Source organism: Cylas formicarius, unplaced genomic scaffold (genome assembly GCF_029955315.1).
Source record: "Cylas formicarius isolate icCylForm1 unplaced genomic scaffold, icCylForm1.1 PGA_scaffold_26__1_contigs__length_5699629, whole genome shotgun sequence".
NCBI lineage: Eukaryota > Metazoa > Arthropoda > Insecta > Coleoptera > Brentidae > Cylas > Cylas formicarius.
The window spans coordinates 1225401-1245042 of NW_026844301.1; positions in this window are offsets into that span (position 1 = coordinate 1225401).

The following is a 19642-nucleotide window of genomic DNA, read 5'->3' on the forward strand; positions in this document are numbered from 1 at the left end:
AAATAATATTGATAGTAAATAAAGTAATTTTACTTTGGTTTACCATACGCAAATTAAGGAATTTTCAAAAACTATGCTGGATGACTGCAAACGAATTGCTTTCAAACATTCAACATTTTATTTAGGACCAGACTATAGAAGTAGAACACTACTAAATGTTGGCTGCAATTTTTTTGCACGTGACGAAAGTTGGACTATTTCTGGGAATACCTTCTTGATGTTACCCTACTCAGTTCAGGTAACGGCACTCTGCACCTCGTATCCACATCTCGCATCCAGTGACCACGATCTGCTCGTTTCTATGGGCAACAATATTGCTCATAAAAATTTTGATTCTATACTTGTAAACAACAACTTCTACTTTTTAGCACAGAAACATGGATTGCCCGCTTGGACAAGCGTCTCCTATTCATACGCCAATTTAATATTGAACACTACTAAATGTTGGCTGCAATTGGCTACTCAGTTCAAGTAACGGCACTCTGCACCTCGTAGTCGCAACAGTTTTCTGGAGGATCCGATGAATTATGAGACCGCTTGAGGCAAGATCTCCGACAGATTTGTGTTTGCTGTTATTGCTGATTAAAATTTTGATTGTAAACAACAACCTTCTCTTTCTTTAGCAGAAAAACATGGATTGCCTGCTTAGACAAACATTTCCTACTCCTATGTCAATTTAATATTGAACACCATTAAAAGTTGGCTGTAACTTTTTTCGTTCGTGACGAAGTTGGTACTACTTCTGCGGTGATATTACGCTACTCAGTTCAGGCAACGGCACTCTGCACCTCGTAGTCGTAACAGTCTTCTGTAGATTATTTTGACTGCGCCGTGTTCGAGTTTTGAAGAATTTCAGAAATAAAAAACTGCGATCTGCAGGCAAAACAAAAATGATGGAAAAATATTAATCAGGCGTGAAGTTTAAAAATGTGCCATACAAGAAGAGCCCTTCGACACAAAAAATTATTTAAAAAATTCGCACAGAAGTTCCGCATTTCGTTGAAACCTGATTTGCTATGAGAACGACAAATCGTTACATGCGTGGGCCTTTTTATCTCACGGTAATTAATAAATCGAAATCGAAATGAGGTGACAAGTCGAATGATTTCGGAATAGCCGCCGACGTATCCGGTCTTTAAGCCTAACTAAAAGTCAACCCTGATACAAGTACAGAGAATTCAGAAGAACCGATATCGTGACTTGGAGCTGAGCTGTGTAACGAACAGCGGACTTTATTGCAGCACCTCTACGTTTAATTAAACTTATGACTGAACTCGATTCTCACATAAACCTTTATTTTATCCGTTCGTTTGTTGATGTTCCGATTGGAGTCTCGGGGACGTTTCGCTAAGATCCGACTTAGCATTTTTAAAGATTGGATACAAAATTAATTTGATGACTGCAAAGGAATTGTTTTTAAACATTCAAGATTTTAGGACCAGGCTATCGAGGTAGAGAAAGACGCGCACCTATATAAAAATTGTTAAAAGACTCATTTTTACTTGTAGGAACCAACAATTGGGCCTACTCTGGCATTTACTGCCATCCATTATTGCTTTTCATAGCCTATAGAAAGACATATATTTGGCAAGGTTGTCTTCTTCGGAAACACAATTACCTGTCACAGTGTGTTCGTCAATAACTATTACCTTTATCATGAGCTATATTATAAATTACTATTAATAATAAGGACAGTCAAGACAACCACAAGTCAACAACATCAACAATGACTCGCCAGAAACTTCAGGTGTTTGAATGGGAGTTTCTTGCACATCCACATCTTACTTCCAGTGACTACGGGCAACAATATTGCTAATTAAAATTTTGAAAATTTTGAAATTTTTTAGAAACAAAAACAGGGATTGCCTGCTTAAGTTAACGTTTCCTACTCCTATGAAAATTTAATATTGAACATCATAAAATGTTGGCTGTAACTCTTTTCGTTCGTGACGAAAGTTGGACTACTTCTGGGAGCGCCACCTTGATGTTACCCTACTCAGTTCAGGCAACGGCACCCTGCACCTCGTAGTCTGAACAGTCTTCTATAGGGCCCCGTGAACTTTGTGACTGCTTGAGGCAAGATCGCCGATAGATTTGTCGCTACTCTTATTTTGACTGCGCCGCATCTTGATAGAGCCTGGGTCGAAAAACTAAAATTTCTTCTCAATACATCATCCTGGCAAAATTGTCTCATTTAAATGGTCGTATTCGAGCTTAAGAGAATTCATAAATAAAAAACGCGATTTGCCGGAAAATGAAGATAAACAAAAACAAGTGAAAAATATTAATCAGGCGTGAGGTTGCCAAATGTGCCAAACAAGAAGAGCCTTTAAAAAAAAATAATTCGCCCACAAGACGACAAAACGGTAATTAATAAATCATATTAATTTTGGGTGGAATTTGCGTTAATGACTTCTTCCTCTCTCTACGAAGTTCCAAAAGAGGGAAATTCAACTATACCAGCTGAAGGAAGATACCATGAAGTCACAGAAGAAAACAAATAAAAATAGTTTTCACAAATTAAAAATAAATATTTATACTAATTTAATTGGTGTTAAACCTGCAGATTTCGCATTGCTACATATATAGGATTGGTTGTGTTTTGGTCGACAGTTAACTTGATAAATAACATACACAAGTTTTATTTAAAAAATATTTCAGAAATGTATCATTTCAACATTTCAATCTAAATAATGTCTTGACGGGTATTAACTCTTTACCCCGAGTTTTCGTAACTAACGAAAATAATATTGATAGTAAATAAAGTAATTTTACTTTGGTTTACCATACGCAAATTAAGGAATTTTCAAAAACTATGCTGGATGACTGCAAACGAATTGCTTTCAAACATTCAACATTTTATTTAGGACCAGACTATAGAAGTAGAACACTACTAAATGTTGGCTGCAATTTTTTTGCACGTGACGAAAGTTGGACTATTTCTGGGAATACCTTCTTGATGTTACCCTACTCAGTTCAGGTAACGGCACTCTGCACCTCGTATCCACATCTCGCTTCCAGTGACCACGATCTGCTCGTTTCTATGGGCAACAATATTGCTCATAAAAATTTTGAATCTATACTTGTAAACAACAACTTCCACTTTTTAGCACAGAAACATGGATTGCCCGCTTGGACAAGCGTCTCCTATTCATACGCCAATTTAATATTGAACACTACTAAATGTTGGCTGCAATTGGTTTGCACGTGACGAAAGTTGGACTACTTCTGGGAATACCTTCTTGATGTTACCCTACTCAGTTCAAGTAACGGCACTCTGCACCGCGTAGTCGCAACACTTTTCTGGAGGATCCGATGAATTATGAGACCGCTTGAGGCAAGATCTCCGACAGATTTGTGTTTGCTGTTATTGCTGATTAAAATTTTGATTGTAAACAACAACCTTCTCTTTCTTTAGCAGAAAAACATGGATTGCCTGCTTAGACAAGCATTTCCTACTCCTATGTCAATTTAATATTGAACACCATTAAAAGTTGGCTGTAACTTTTTTCGTTCGTGACGAAGTTGGTACTACTTCTGCGGTGATATTACCCTACTTAGTTCAGGCAACGGCACTCTGCACCTCGTAGTCGTAACAGTCTTCTGTAGATTATTTTGACTGCGCCGTGTTCGAGTTTTGAAGAATTTCAGAAATAAAAAACTGCGATCTGCAGGCAAAACAAAAATGATGGAAAAATATTAATCAGGCGTGAAGTTTAAAAATGTGCCATACAAGAAGAGCCCTTCGACACAAAAAATTATTTAAAAAATTCGCACAGAAGTTCCGCATTTCGTTGAAACCTGATTTGCTATGAGAACGACAAATCGTTACATGCGTGGGCCTTTTTATCTCACGGTAATTAATAAATCGAAATCGAAATGAGGTGACAAGTCGAATGATTTCGGAATAGCCGCCGACGTATCCGGTCTTTAAGCCTAACTAAAAGTCAACCCTCATACAAGTACAGAGAATTCAGAAGAACCGATATCGGGACTTGGAGCTGAGCTGTGTAACGAACAGCGGACTTTATTGCAGCACCTCTACGTTTAATTAAACTTATGACTGAACTCGATTCTCACATAAATGTTCATTTTATCCGTTCGTTTGTTGATGTTCCGATTGGAGTCTCGGGGACGTTTCGCTAAGATCCGACTTAGCATTTTTAAAGATTGGATACAAAATTAATTTGATGACTGCAAAGGAATTGCTTTTAAACATTCAAGATTTTAGGACCAGGCTATCGAGGTAGAGAAAGACGCGCACCTATATAAAAATTGTTAAAAGACTCATTTTTACTTGTAGGAACCAACAATTGGACCTACTCTGGCATTTACTTCCATCCATTATTGCTTTTCATAGCCTATAGAAAGACATATATTTGGCAAGGTTGTCTTCTTCGGAAACATAATTACCTGTCACAGTGTGTTCGTCAATAACTATTACCTTTATCATGAGCTATATTATAAATTACTATTAATAATAAGGACAGTCAGGACAACCACAAGTCAACAACATCAACAATGACTCGCCAGAAACTTCAGGTGTTTGAATGGGAGTTTCTTGCACATCCACATCTTACTTCCAGTGACTACGGGCAACAATATTGCTAATTAAAATTTTGAAAATTTTGAAATTTTTTAGAAACAAAAACAGGGATTGCCTGCTTCAGTTAACGTTTCCTACTCCTATGAAAATTTAATATTGAACATCATAAAATGTTGGCTGTAACTCTTTTCGTTCGTGACGAAAGTTGGACTACTTCTGGGAGCGCCACCTTGATGTTACCCTACTCAGTTCAGGCAACGGCACCCTGCACCTCGTAGTCTGAACAGTCTTCTATAGGGCCCCGTGAACTTTGTGACTGCTTGAGGCAAGATCGCCGATAGATTTGTCGCTACTCTTATTTTGACTGCGCCGCATCTTGATAGAGCCTGGGTCGAAAAACTAAAATTTCTTCTCAATACATCATCCTGGCAAAATTGTCTCATTTAAATGGTCGTATTCGAGCTTAAGAGAATTCATAAATAAAAAACGCGATTTGCCGGAAAATGAAGATAAACAAAAACAAGTGAAAAATATTAATCAGGCGTGAGGTTGCCAAATGTGCCAAACAAGAAGAGCCTTTAAAAAAAATAATTCGCCCACAAGACGACAAAACGGTAATTAATAAATCATATTAATTTTGGGTGGAATTTGCGTTAATGACTTCTTCCTCTCTCTACGAAGTTCCAAAAGAGGGAAATTCAACTATACCAGCTGAAGGAAGATACCATGAAGTCACAGAAGAAAACAAATAAAAATAGTTTTCACAAATTAAAAATAAATATTTATACTAATTTAATTGGTGTTAAACCTGCAGATTTCGCATTGCTACATATATAGGATTGGTTGTGTTTTGGTCGACAGTTAACTTGATAAATAACATACACAAGTTTTATTTAAAAAATATTTCAGAAATGTATCATTTCAACATTTCAATCTAAATAATGTCTTGACGGGTATTAACTCTTTACCCCGAGTTTTCGTAACTAACGAAAATAATATTGATAGTAAATAAAGTAATTTTACTTTGGTTTACCATACGCAAATTAAGGAATTTTCAAAAACTATGCTGGATGACTGCAAACGAATTGCTTTCAAACATTCAACATTTTATTTAGGACCAGACTATAGAAGTAGAACACTACTAAATGTTGGCTGCAATTTTTTTGCACGTGACGAAAGTTGGACTATTTCTGGGAATACCTTCTTGATGTTACCCTACTCAGTTCAGGTAACGGCACTCTGCACCTCGTATCCACATCTCGCTTCCAGTGACCACGATCTGCTCGTTTCTATGGGCAACAATATTGCTCATAAAAATTTTGAATCTATACTTGTAAACAACAACTTCCACTTTTTAGCACAGAAACATGGATTGCCCGCTTGGACAAGCGTCTCCTATTCATACGCCAATTTAATATTGAACACTACTAAATGTTGGCTGCAATTGGTTTGCACGTGACGAAAGTTGGACTACTTCTGGGAATACCTTCTTGATGTTACCCTACTCAGTTCAAGTAACGGCACTCTGCACCGCGTAGTCGCAACACTTTTCTGGAGGATCCGATGAATTATGAGACCGCTTGAGGCAAGATCTCCGACAGATTTGTGTTTGCTGTTATTGCTGATTAAAATTTTGATTGTAAACAACAACCTTCTCTTTCTTTAGCAGAAAAACATGGATTGCCTGCTTAGACAAGCATTTCCTACTCCTATGTCAATTTAATATTGAACACCATTAAAAGTTGGCTGTAACTTTTTTCGTTCGTGACGAAGTTGGTACTACTTCTGCGGTGATATTACCCTACTTAGTTCAGGCAACGGCACTCTGCACCTCGTAGTCGTAACAGTCTTCTGTAGATTATTTTGACTGCGCCGTGTTCGAGTTTTGAAGAATTTCAGAAATAAAAAACTGCGATCTGCAGGCAAAACAAAAATGATGGAAAAATATTAATCAGGCGTGAAGTTTAAAAATGTGCCATACAAGAAGAGCCCTTCGACACAAAAAATTATTTAAAAAATTCGCACAGAAGTTCCGCATTTCGTTGAAACCTGATTTGCTATGAGAACGACAAATCGTTACATGCGTGGGCCTTTTTATCTCACGGTAATTAATAAATCGAAATCGAAATGAGGTGACAAGTCGAATGATTTCGGAATAGCCGCCGACGTATCCGGTCTTTAAGCCTAACTAAAAGTCAACCCTCATACAAGTACAGAGAATTCAGAAGAACCGATATCGGGACTTGGAGCTGAGCTGTGTAACGAACAGCGGACTTTATTGCAGCACCTCTACGTTTAATTAAACTTATGACTGAACTCGATTCTCACATAAATGTTCATTTTATCCGTTCGTTTGTTGATGTTCCGATTGGAGTCTCGGGGACGTTTCGCTAAGATCCGACTTAGCATTTTTAAAGATTGGATACAAAATTAATTTGATGACTGCAAAGGAATTGCTTTTAAACATTCAAGATTTTAGGACCAGGCTATCGAGGTAGAGAAAGACGCGCACCTATATAAAAATTGTTAAAAGACTCATTTTTACTTGTAGGAACCAACAATTGGACCTACTCTGGCATTTACTTCCATCCATTATTGCTTTTCATAGCCTATAGAAAGACATATATTTGGCAAGGTTGTCTTCTTCGGAAACATAATTACCTGTCACAGTGTGTTCGTCAATAACTATTACCTTTATCATGAGCTATATTATAAATTACTATTAATAATAAGGACAGTCAAGACAACCACAAGTCAACAACATCAACAATGACTCGCCAGAAACTTCAGGTGTTTGAATGGGAGTTTCTTGCACATCCACATCTTACTTCCAGTGACTACGGGCAACAATATTGCTAATTAAAATTTTGAAAATTTTGAAATTTTTTAGAAACAAAAACAGGGATTGCCTGCTTCAGTTAACGTTTCCTACTCCTATGAAAATTTAATATTGAACATCATAAAATGTTGGCTGTAACTCTTTTCGTTCGTGACGAAAGTTGGACTACTTCTGGGAATACCTTCTTGATGTTACCCTACTCACTTCAGGTAACGGCACTCTGCACCTCGTATCCACATCTCGCTTCCAGTGACCACGATCTGCTCGTTTCTATGGGCAACAATATTGCTCATAAAAATTTTGAATCTATACTTGTAAACAACAACTTCCACTTTTTAGCACAGAAACATGGATTGCCCGCGTGGACAAGCGTCTCCTATTCATACGCCAATTTAATATTGAACACTACTAAATGTTGGCTGCAATTGGCTACTCAGTTCAAGTAACGGCACTCTGCACCTCGTAGTCGCAACAGTTTTCTGGAGGATCCGATGAATTATGAGACCGCTTGAGGCAAGATCTCCGACAGATTTGTGTTTGCTGTTATTGCTGATTAAAATTTTGATTGTAAACAACAACCTTCTCTTTCTTTAGCAGAAAAACATGGATTGCCTGCTTAGACAAGCATTTCCTACTCCTATGTCAATTTAATATTGAACACCATTAAAAGTTGGCTGTAACTTTTTTCGTTCGTGACGAAGTTGGTACTACTTCTGCGGTGATATTACCCTACTCAGTTCAGGCAACGGCACTCTGCACCTCGTAGTCGTAACAGTCTTCTGTAGATTATTTTGACTGCGCCGTGTTCGAGTTTTGAAGAATTTCAGAAATAAAAAACTGCGATCTGCAGGCAAAACAAAAATGATGGAAAAATATTAATCAGGCGTGAAGTTTAAAAATGTGCCATACAAGAAGAGCCCTTCGACACAAAAAATTATTTAAAAAATTCGCACAGAAGTTCCGCATTTCGTTGAAACCTGATTTGCTATGAGAACGACAAATCGTTACATGCGTAGGCCTTTTTATCTCACGGTAATTAATAAATCGAAATCGAAATGAGGTGACAAGTCGAATGATTTCGGAATAGCCGCCGACGTATCCGGTCTTTAAGCCTAACTAAAAGTCAACCCTGATACAAGTACAGAGAATTCAGAAGAACCGATATCGGGACTTGGAGCTGAGCTGTGTAACGAACAGCGGACTTTATTACAGCACCTCTACGTTTAATTAAACTTATGACTGAACTCGATTCTCACATAAACGTTCATTTTATCCGTTCGTTTGTTGATGTTCCGATTGGAGTCTCGGGGACGTTTCGCTAAGATCCGACTTAGCATTTTTAAAGATTGGATACAAAATTAATTTGATGACTGCAAAGGAATTGCTTTTAAACATTCAAGATTTTAGGACCAGGCTATCGAGGTAGAGAAAGACGCGCACCTATATAAAAATTGTTAAAAGACTCATTTTTACTTGTAGGAACCAACAACTGGGCCTACTCTGTCATTTACTTACTGCCTTCCATTATTGCTTTTCATAGCCTATAGAAAGACATATATTTGGCAAGGTTGTCTTCTTCGGAAACACAATTACCTGTCACAGTGTGTTCGTCAATAACTATTACCTTTATCATGAGCTATATTATAAATTACTATTAATAATAAGGACAGTCAAGACAACCACAAGTCAACAACATCAACAATGACTCGCCAGAAACTTCAGGTGTTTGAATGGGAGTTTCTTGCACATCCACATCTTACTTCCAGTGACTACGGGCAACAATATTGCTAATTAAAATTTTGAAAATTTTGAAATTTTTTAGAAACAAAAACAGGGATTGCCTGCTTCAGTTAACGTTTCCTACTCCTATGAAAATTTAATATTGAACATCATAAAATGTTGGCTGTAACTCTTTTCGTTCGTGACGAAAGTTGGACTACTTCTGGGAGCGCCACCTTGATGTTACCCTACTCAGTTCAGGCAACAGCACCCTGCACCTCGTAGTCTGAACAGTCTTCTATAGGGCCCCGTGAACTTTGTGACTGCTTGAGGCAAGATCGCCGATAGATTTGTCGCTACTCTTATTTTGACTGCGCCGCATCTTGATAGAGCCTGTGTCGAAAAACTAAAATTTCTTCTCAATACATCATCCTGGCAAAATTGTCTCATTTAAATGGTGGTATTCGAGCTTAAGAGAATTCACAAATAAAAAACGCGATTTGCCGGAAAATGAAGATAAACAAAAACAAGTGAAAAATATTAATCAGGCGTGAGGTTGCCAAATGTGCCAAACAAGAAGAGCCTTTAAAAAAAAATAATTCGCCCACAAGACGACAAAACGGTAATTAATAAATCATATTAAAGCTGTCACTGCTTTCCAAATGCAGAATATCTGTCTCGATAGATATATTGAATGCCATTCATATAAGAAATGTTAATTTTGGGTGGAATTTGCGTTAATGACTTCTTCCTCTCTCTACGAAGTTCCAAAAGAGGGAAATTCAACTATACCAGCTGAAGGAAGATACCATGAAGTAACAGAAGAAAACAAATAAAAATAGTTTTCACAAATTAAAAATAAATATTTATACTAATTTAATTGGTGTTAAACCTGCAGATTTCGCATTGCTACATATATAGGATTGGTTGTGTTTTGGTCGACAGTTAACTTGATAAATAACATACACAAGTTTTATTTAAAAAATATTTCAGAAATGTATCATTTCAACACTTCAATCTAAATAATGTCTTGACGGGTATTAACTCTTTACCCCGAGTTTTCGTAACTAACGAAAATAATATTGACAGTAAATAAAGTAATTTTACTTTGGTTTACCATACGCAAATTAAGGAATTTTCAAAAACTATGCTGGATGACTGCAAACGAATTGCTTTCAAACATTCAACATTTTATTTAGGACCAGACTATAGAAGTAGAACACTACTAAATGTTGGCTGCAATTTTTTTGCACGTGACGAAAGTTGGACTATTTCTGGGAATACCTTCTTGATGTTACCCTACTCAGTTCAGGTAACGGCACTCTGCACCTCGTATCCACATCTCGATTCCAGTGACCACGATCTGCTCGTTTCTATGGGCAACAATATTGCTCATAAAAATTTTGATTCTATACTTGTAAACAACAACTTCTACTTTTTAGCACAGAAACATGGATTGCCCGCTTGGACAAGCGTCTCCTATTCATACGCCAATTTAATATTGAACACTACTAAATGTTGGCTGCAATTGGTTTGCGTGACGAAAGTTGGACTACTTCTGGGAATACCTTCTTGATGTTACCCTACTCAGTTCAAGTAACGGCACTCTGCACCGCGTAGTCGCAACAGTTTTCTGGAGGATCCGATGAATTATGAGACCGCTTGAGGCAAGATCTCCGACAGATTTGTGTTTGCTGTTATTGCTGATTAAAATTTTGATTGTAAACAACAACCTTCTCTTTCTTTAGCAGAAAAACATGGATTGCCTGCTTAGACAAGCATTTCCTACTCCTATGTCAATTTAATATTGAACACCATTAAAAGTTGGCTGTAACTTTTTTCGTTCGTGACGAAGTTGGTTCTACTTCTGCGGTGATATTACCCTACTCAGTTCAGGCAACGGCACTCTGCACCTCGTAGTCGTAACAGTCTTCTGTAGATTATTTTGACTGCGCCGTGTTCGAGTTTTGAAGAATTTCAGAAATAAAAAACTGCGATCTGCAGGCAAAACAAAAATGATGGAAAAATATTAATCAGGCGTGAAGTTTAAAAATGTGCCATACAAGAAGAGCCCTTCGACACAAAAAATTATTTAAAAAATTCGCACAGAAGTTCCGCATTTCGTTGAAACCTGATTTGCTATGAGAACGACAAATCGTTATATGCGTGGGCCTTTTTATCTCACGGTAATTAATAAATCGAAATCGAAATGAGGTGACAAGTCGAATGATTTCGGAATAGCCGCCGACGTATCCGGTCTTTAAGCCTAACTAAAAGTCAACCCTGATACAAGTACAGAGAATTCAGAAGAACCGATATCGGGACTTGGAGCTGAGCTGTGTAACGAACAGCGGACTTTATTACAGCACCTCTACGTTTAATTAAACTTATGACTGAACTCGATTCTCACATAAACGTTCATTTTATCCGTTCGTTTGTTGATGTTCCGATTGGAGTCTCGGGGACGTTTCGCTAAGATCCGACTTAGCATTTTTAAAGATTGGATACAAAATTAATTTGATGACTGCAAAGGAATTGCTTTTAAACATTCAAGATTTTAGGACCAGGCTATCGAGGTAGAGAAAGACGCGCACCTATATAAAAATTGTTAAAAGACTCATTTTTACTTGTAGGAACCAACAATTGGACCTACTCTGGCATTTACTTCCATCCATTATTGCTTTTCATAGCCTATAGAAAGACATATATTTGGCAAGGTTGTCTTCTTCGGAAACATAATTACCTGTCACAGTGTGTTCGTCAATAACTATTACCTTTATCATGAGCTATATTATAAATTACTATTAATAATAAGGACAGTCAGGACAACCACAAGTCAACAACATCAACAATGACTCGCCAGAAACTTCAGGTGTTTGAATGGGAGTTTTTTGCACATCCACATCTTACTTCCAGTGACTACGGGCAACAATATTGCTAATTAAAATTTTAAAATTTTTGAAATTTTTTAGAAACAAAAACTGGGATTGCCTGCTTCAGTTAACATTTCCTACTCCTATGAAAATTTAATATTGAACATCATAAAATGTTGGCTGTAACTCTTTTCGTTCGTGACGAAAGTTGGACTACTTCTGGGAGCGCCACCTTGATGTTACCCTACTCAGTTCAGGCAACGGCACCCTGCACCTCGTAGTCTGAACAGTCTTCTATAGGGCCCCGTGAACTTTGTGACTGCTTGAGGCAAGATCGCCGATAAATTTGGCGCTACTCTTATTTTGACTGCGCCGCATCTTGATAGAGCCTGGGTCGAAAAACTAAAATTTCTTCTCAATACATCATCCTGGCAAAATTGTCTCATTTCAATGGTCGTATTCGAGCTTAAGAGAATTCATAAATAAAAAACGCGATTTGCCGGAAAATGAAGATAAACAAAAACAAGTGAAAAATATTAATCAGGCGTGGGTTGCCAAATGTGCCAAACAAGAGCCTTTAAAAAAAATAATTCGCCCACAAGACGACAAAACGGAAACGGTAATTAATAAATCATATTAAAGCTGTCACTGCTTTCCAAATGCAGAATATCTGTCTCGATAGATATATTGAATGCCATTCATATAAGAAATGTTAATTTTGGGTGGAATTTGCGTTAATGACTTCTTCCTCTCTCTACGAAGTTCCAAAAGAGGGAAATTCAACTATACCAGCTGAAGGAAGATACCATGAAGTCACAGAAGAAAACAAATAAAAATAGTTTTCACAAATTAAAAATAAATATATATACTAATTTAATTGGTGTTAAACCTGCAGATTTCGCATTGCTACATATATAGGATTGGTTGTGTTTTGGTCGACAGTTAACTTGATAAATAACATACACAAGTTTTATTTAAAAAATATTTCAGAAATGTATCATTTCAACATTTCAATCTAAATAATGTCTTGACGGGTATTAACTCTTTACCCCGAGTTTTCGTAACTAACGAAAATAATATTGATAGTAAATAAAGTAATTTTACTTTGGTTTACCATACGCAAATTAAGGAATTTTCAAAAACTATGCTGGATGACTGCAAACGAATTGCTTTCAAACATTCAATATTTTATTTAGGACCAGACTATAGAAGTAGAACACTACTAAATGTTGGCTGCAATTTTTTTGCACGTGACGAAAGTTGGACTACTTCTGGGAATACCTTCTTGATGTTACCCTACTCAGTTCAGGTAACGGCACTCTGCACCTCGTATCCACATCTCGCTTCCAGTGACCACGATCTGCTCGTTTCTATGGGCAACAATATTGCTCATAAAAATTTTGAATCTATACTTGTAAACAACAACTTCCACTTTTTAGCACAGAAACATGGATTGCCCGCTTGGACAAGCGTCTCCTATTCATACGCCAATTTAATATTGAACACTACTAAATGTTGGCTGCAATTGGCTACTCAGTTCAAGTAACGGCACTCTGCACCTCGTAGTCGCAACAGTTTTCTGGAGGATCCGATGAATTATGAGACCGCTTGAGGCAAGATCTCCGACAGATTTGTGTTTGCTGTTATTGCTGATTAAAATTTTGATTGTAAACAACAACCTTCTCTTTCTTTAGCAGAAAAACATGGATTGCCTGCTTAGACAAGCATTTCCTACTCCTATGTCAATTTAATATTGAACACCATTAAAAGTTGGCTGTAACTTTTTTCGTTCGTGACGAAGTTGGTTCTACTTCTGCGGTGATATTACCCTACTCAGTTCAGGCAACGGCACTCTGCACCTCGTAGTCGTAACAGTCTTCTGTAGATTATTTTGACTGCGCCGTGTTCGAGTTTTGAAGAATTTCAGAAATAAAAAACTGCGATCTGCAGGCAAAACAAAAATGATGGAAAAATATTAATCAGGCGTGAAGTTTAAAAATGTGCCATACAAGAAGAGCCCTTCGACACAAAAAATTATTTAAAAAATTCGCACAGAAGTTCCGCATTTCGTTGAAACCTGATTTGCTATGAGAACGACAAATCGTTACATGCGTAGGCCTTTTTATCTCACGGTAATTAATAAATCGAAATCGAAATGAGGTGACAAGTCGAATGATTTCGGAATAGCCGCCGACGTATCCGGTCTTTAAGCCTAACTAAAAGTCAACCCTGATACAAGTACAGAGAATTCAGAAGAACCGATATCGGGACTTGGAGCTGAGCTGTGTAACGAACAGCGGACTTTATTGCAGCACCTCTACGTTTAATTAAACTTATGACTGAACTCGATTCTCACATAAATGTTCATTTTATCCGTTCGTTTGTTGATGTTCCGATTGGAGTCTCGGGGACGTTTCGCTAAGATCCGACTTAGCATTTTTAAAGATTGGATACAAAATTAATTTGATGACTGCAAAGGAATTGCTTTTAAACATTCAAGATTTTAGGACCAGGCTATCGAGGTAGAGAAAGACGCGCACCTATATAAAAATTGTTAAAAGACTCATTTTTACTTGTAGGTACCAACAATTGGGCCTACTCTGGCATTTACTTCCATCCATTATTGCTTTTCATAGCCTATAGAAAGACATATATTTGGCAAGGTTGTCTTCTTCGGAAACATAATTACCTGTCACAGTGTGTTCGTCAATAACTATTACCTTTATCATGAGCTATATTATAAATTACTATTAATAATAAGGACAGTCAAGACAACCACAAGTCAACAACATCAACAATGACTCGCCAGAAACTTCAGGTGTTTGAATGGGAGTTTCTTGCTCATCCACATCTTACTTCCAGTGACTACGGGCAACAATATTGCTAATTAAAATTTTGAAAATTTTGAAATTTTTTACAAACAAAAACAGGGATTGCCTGCTTCAGTTAACGTTTCCTACTCCTATGAAAATTTAATATTGAACATCAAAAATGTTGGCTGTAACTCTTTTCGTTCGTGACGAAATTTGGACTACTTCTGGGAGCGCACCTTGATGTTACCCTACTCAGTTCAGGCAACGGCACCCTGCACCTCGTAGTCTGAACAGTCTTCTATAGGGCCCCGTGAACTTTGTGACTGCTTGAGGCAAGATCGCCGATAGATTTGTCGCTACTCTTATTTTGACTGCGCCGCATCTTGATAGAGCCTGTGTCGAAAAACTAAAATTTCTTCTCAATACATCATCCTGGCAAAATTGTCTCATTTAAATGGTCGTATTCGAGCTTAAGAGAATTCACAAATAAAAAACGCGATTTGCCGGAAAATGAAGATAAACAAAAACAAGTGAAAAATATTAATCAGGCGTGAGGTTGCCAAATGTGCCAAACAAGAAGAGCCTTTAAAAAAAAATAATTCGCCCACAAGACGACAAAACGGAAACGGTAATTAATAAATCATATTAAAGCTGTCACTGCTTTCCAAATGCAGAATATCTGTCTCGATAGATATATTGAATGCCATTCATATAAGAAATGTTAATTTTGGGTGGAATTTGCGTTAATGACTTCTTCCTCTCTCTACGAAGTTCCAAAAGAGGGAAATTCAACTATACCAGCTGAAGGAAGATACCATGAAGTCACAGAAGAAAACAAATAAAAATAGTTTTCACAAATTAAAAATAAATATTTATACTAATTTAATTGGTGTTAAACCTGCAGATTTCGCATTGCTACATATATAGGATTGGTTGAGTTTTGGTCGACAGTTAACTTGATAAATAACATACACAAGTTTTATTTAAAAAATATTTCAGAAATGTACGATTTCAACATTTCAATCTAAATAATGTCTTGACGGGTATTAACTCTTTACCCCGAGTTTTCGTAACTAACGAAAATAATATTGATAGTAAATAAAGTAATTTTACTTTGGTTTACCATACGCAAATTAAGGAATTTTCAAAAACTATGCTGGATGACTGCAAACGAATTGCTTTCAAACATTCAACATTTTATTTAGGACCAGACTATAGAAGTAGAACACTACTAAATGTTGGCTGCAATTTTTTTGCACGTGACGAAAGTTGGACTATTTCTGGGAATACCTTCTTGATGTTACCCTACTCAGTTCAGGTAACGGCACTCTGCACCTCGTATCCACATCTCGCATCCAGTGACCACGATCTGCTCGTTTCTATGGGCAACAATATTGCTCATAAAAATTTTGATTCTATACTTGTAAACAACAACTTCTACTTTTTAGCACAGAAACATGGATTGCCCGCTTGGACAAGCGTCTCCTATTCATACGCCAATTTAATATTGAACACTACTAAATGTTGGCTGCAATTGGTTTGCGTGACGAAAGTTGGACTACTTCTGGGAATACCTTCTTGATGTTACCCTACTCAGTTCAAGTAACGGCACTCTGCACCGCGTAGTCGCAACAGTTTTCTGGAGGATCCGATGAATTATGAGACCGCTTGAGGCAAGATCTCCGACAGATTTGTGTTTGCTGTTATTGCTGATTAAAATTTTGATTGTAAACAACAACCTTCTCTTTCTTTAGCAGAAAAACATGGATTGCCTGCTTAGACAAGCATTTCCTACTCCTATGTCAATTTAATATTGAACACCATTAAAAGTTGGCTGTAACTTTTTTCGTTCGTGACGAAGTTGGTACTACTTCTGCGGTGATATTACCCTACTCAGTTCAGGCAACGGCACTCTGCACCTCGTAGTCGTAACAGTCTTCTGTAGATTATTTTGACTGCGCCGTGTTCGAGTTTTGAAGAATTTCAGAAATAAAAAACTGCGATCTGCAGGCAAAACAAAAATGATGGAAAAATATTAATCAGGCGTGAAGTTTAAAAATGTGCCATACAAGAAGAGCCCTTCGACACAAAAAATTATTTAAAAAATTCGCACAGAAGTTCCGCATTTCGTTGAAACCTGATTTGCTATGAGAACGACAAATCGTTACATGCGTAGGCCTTTTTATCTCACGGTAATTAATAAATCGAAATCGAAATGAGGTGACAAGTCGAATGATTTCGGAATAGCCGCCGACGTATCCGGTCTTTAAGCCTAACTAAAAGTCAACCCTGATACAAGTACAGAGAATTCAGAAGAACCGATATCGGGACTTGGAGCTGAGCTGTGTAACGAACAGCGGACTTTATTACAGCACCTCTACGTTTAATTAAACTTATGACTGAACTCGATTCTCACAAAAACGTTCATTTTATCCGTTCGTTTGTTGATGTTCCGATTGGAGTCTCGGGGACGTTTCGCTAAGATCCGACTTAGCATTTTTAAAGATTGGATACAAAATTAATTTGATGACTGCAAAGGAATTGTTTTTAAACATTCAAGATTTTAGGACCAGGCTATCGAGGTAGAGAAAGACGCGCACCTATATAAAAATTGTTAAAAGACTCATTTTTACTTGTAGGAACCAACAATTGGGCCTACTCTGGCATTTACTGCCATCCATTATTGCTTTTCATAGCCTATAGAAAGACATATATTTGGCAAGGTTGTCTTCTTCGGAAACACAATTACCTGTCACAGTGTGTTCGTCAATAACTATTACCTTTATCATGAGCTATATTATAAATTACTATTAATAATAAGGACAGTCAAGACAACCACAAGTCAACAACATCAACAATGACTCGCCAGAAACTTCAGGTGTTTGAATGGGAGTTTCTTGCACATCCACATCTTACTTCCAGTGACTACGGGCAACAATATTGCTAATTAAAATTTTGAAAATTTTGAAATTTTTTAGAAACAAAAACAGGATTGCCTGCTTCAGTTAACGTTTCCTACTCCTATGAAAATTTGATATTGAACATCATAAAATATTGGCTGTAACTCTTTTCGTTCGTGACGAAAGTTGGACTACTTCTGGGAGCGCCACCTTGATGTTACCCTACTCAGTTCAGGCAACGGCACCCTGCACCTCGTAGTCTGAACAGTCTTCTATAGGGCCCCGTGAACTTTGTGACTGCTTGAGGCAAGATCGCCGATAGATTTGTCGCTACTCTTATTTTGACTGCGCCGCGTCTTGATAGAGCCTGTGTCGAAAAACTAAAATTTCTTCTCAATACATCATCCTGGCAAAATTGTCTCATTTAAATGGTCGTATTCGAGCTTAAGAGAATTCATAAATAAAAAACGCGATTTGCCGGAAAATGAAGATAAACAAAAACAAGTGAAAAATATTAATCAGGCGTGAGGTTGCCAAATGTGCCAAACAAGAAGAGCCTTTAAAAAAAAATAATTCGCCCACAAGACGACAAAACGGTAATTAATAAATCATATTAAAGCTGTCACTGCTTTCCAAATGCAGAATATCTGTCTCGATAGATATATTGAATGCCATTCATATAAGAAATGTTAATTTTGGGTGGAATTTGCGTTAATGACTTCTTCCTCTCTCTACGAAGTTCCAAAAGAGGGAAATTCAACTATACCAGCTGAAGGAAGATACCATGAAGTCACAGAAGAAAACAAATAAAAATAGTTTTCACAAATTAAAAATAAATATTTATACTAATTTAATTGGTGTTAAACCTGCAGATTTCGCATTGCTACATATATAGGATTGGTTGTGTTTTGGTCGACAGTTAACTTGATAAATAACATACACAAGTTTTATTTAAAAAATATTTCAGAAATGTATCATTTCAACATTTCAATCTAAATAATGTCTTGACGGGTATTAACTCTTTACCCCGAGTTTTCGTAACTAACGAAAATAATATTGATAGTAAATAAAGTAATTTTACTTTGGTTTACCATAAGCAAATTAAGGAATTTTCAAAAACTATGCTTGATGACTGCAAACGAATTGCTTTCAAACATTCAATATTTTATTTAGGACCAGACTATAGAAGTAGAACACTACTAAATGTTGGCTGCAATTTTTTTGCACGTGACGAAAGTTGGACTACTTCTGGGAATACCTTCTTGATGTTACCCTACTCAGTTCAGGTAACGGCACTCTGCACCTCGTATCCACATCTCGCTTCCAGTGACCACGATCTGCTCGTTTCTATGGGCAACAATATTGCTCATAAAAATTTTGATTCTATACTTGTAAACAACAACTTCTACTTTTTAGCACAGAAACATGGATTGCCCGCTTGGACAAGCGTCTCCTATTCATACGCCAATTTAATATTGAACACTACTAAATGTTGGCTGCAATTGGTTTGCACGTGACGAAAGTTGGACTACTTCTGGGAATACCTTCTTGATGTTACCCTACTCAGTTCAAGTAACGGCACTCTGCACCGCGTAGTCGCAACAGTTTTCTGGAGGATCCGATGAATTATGAGACCGCTTGAGGCAAGATCTCCGACAGATTTGTGTTTGCTGTTATTGCTGATTAAAATTTTGATTGTAAACAACAACCTTCTCTTTCTTTAGCAGAAAAACATGGATTGCCTGCTTAGACAAGCATTTCCTACTCCTATGTCAATTTAATATTGAACACCATTAAAAGTTGGCTGTAACTTTTTTCGTTCGTGACGAAGTTGGTACTATTTCTGCGGTGATATTACCCTACTCAGTTCAGGCAACGGCACTCTGCACCTCGTAGTCGTAACAGTCTTCTGTAGATTATTTTGACTGCGCCGTGTTCGAGTTTTGAAGAAT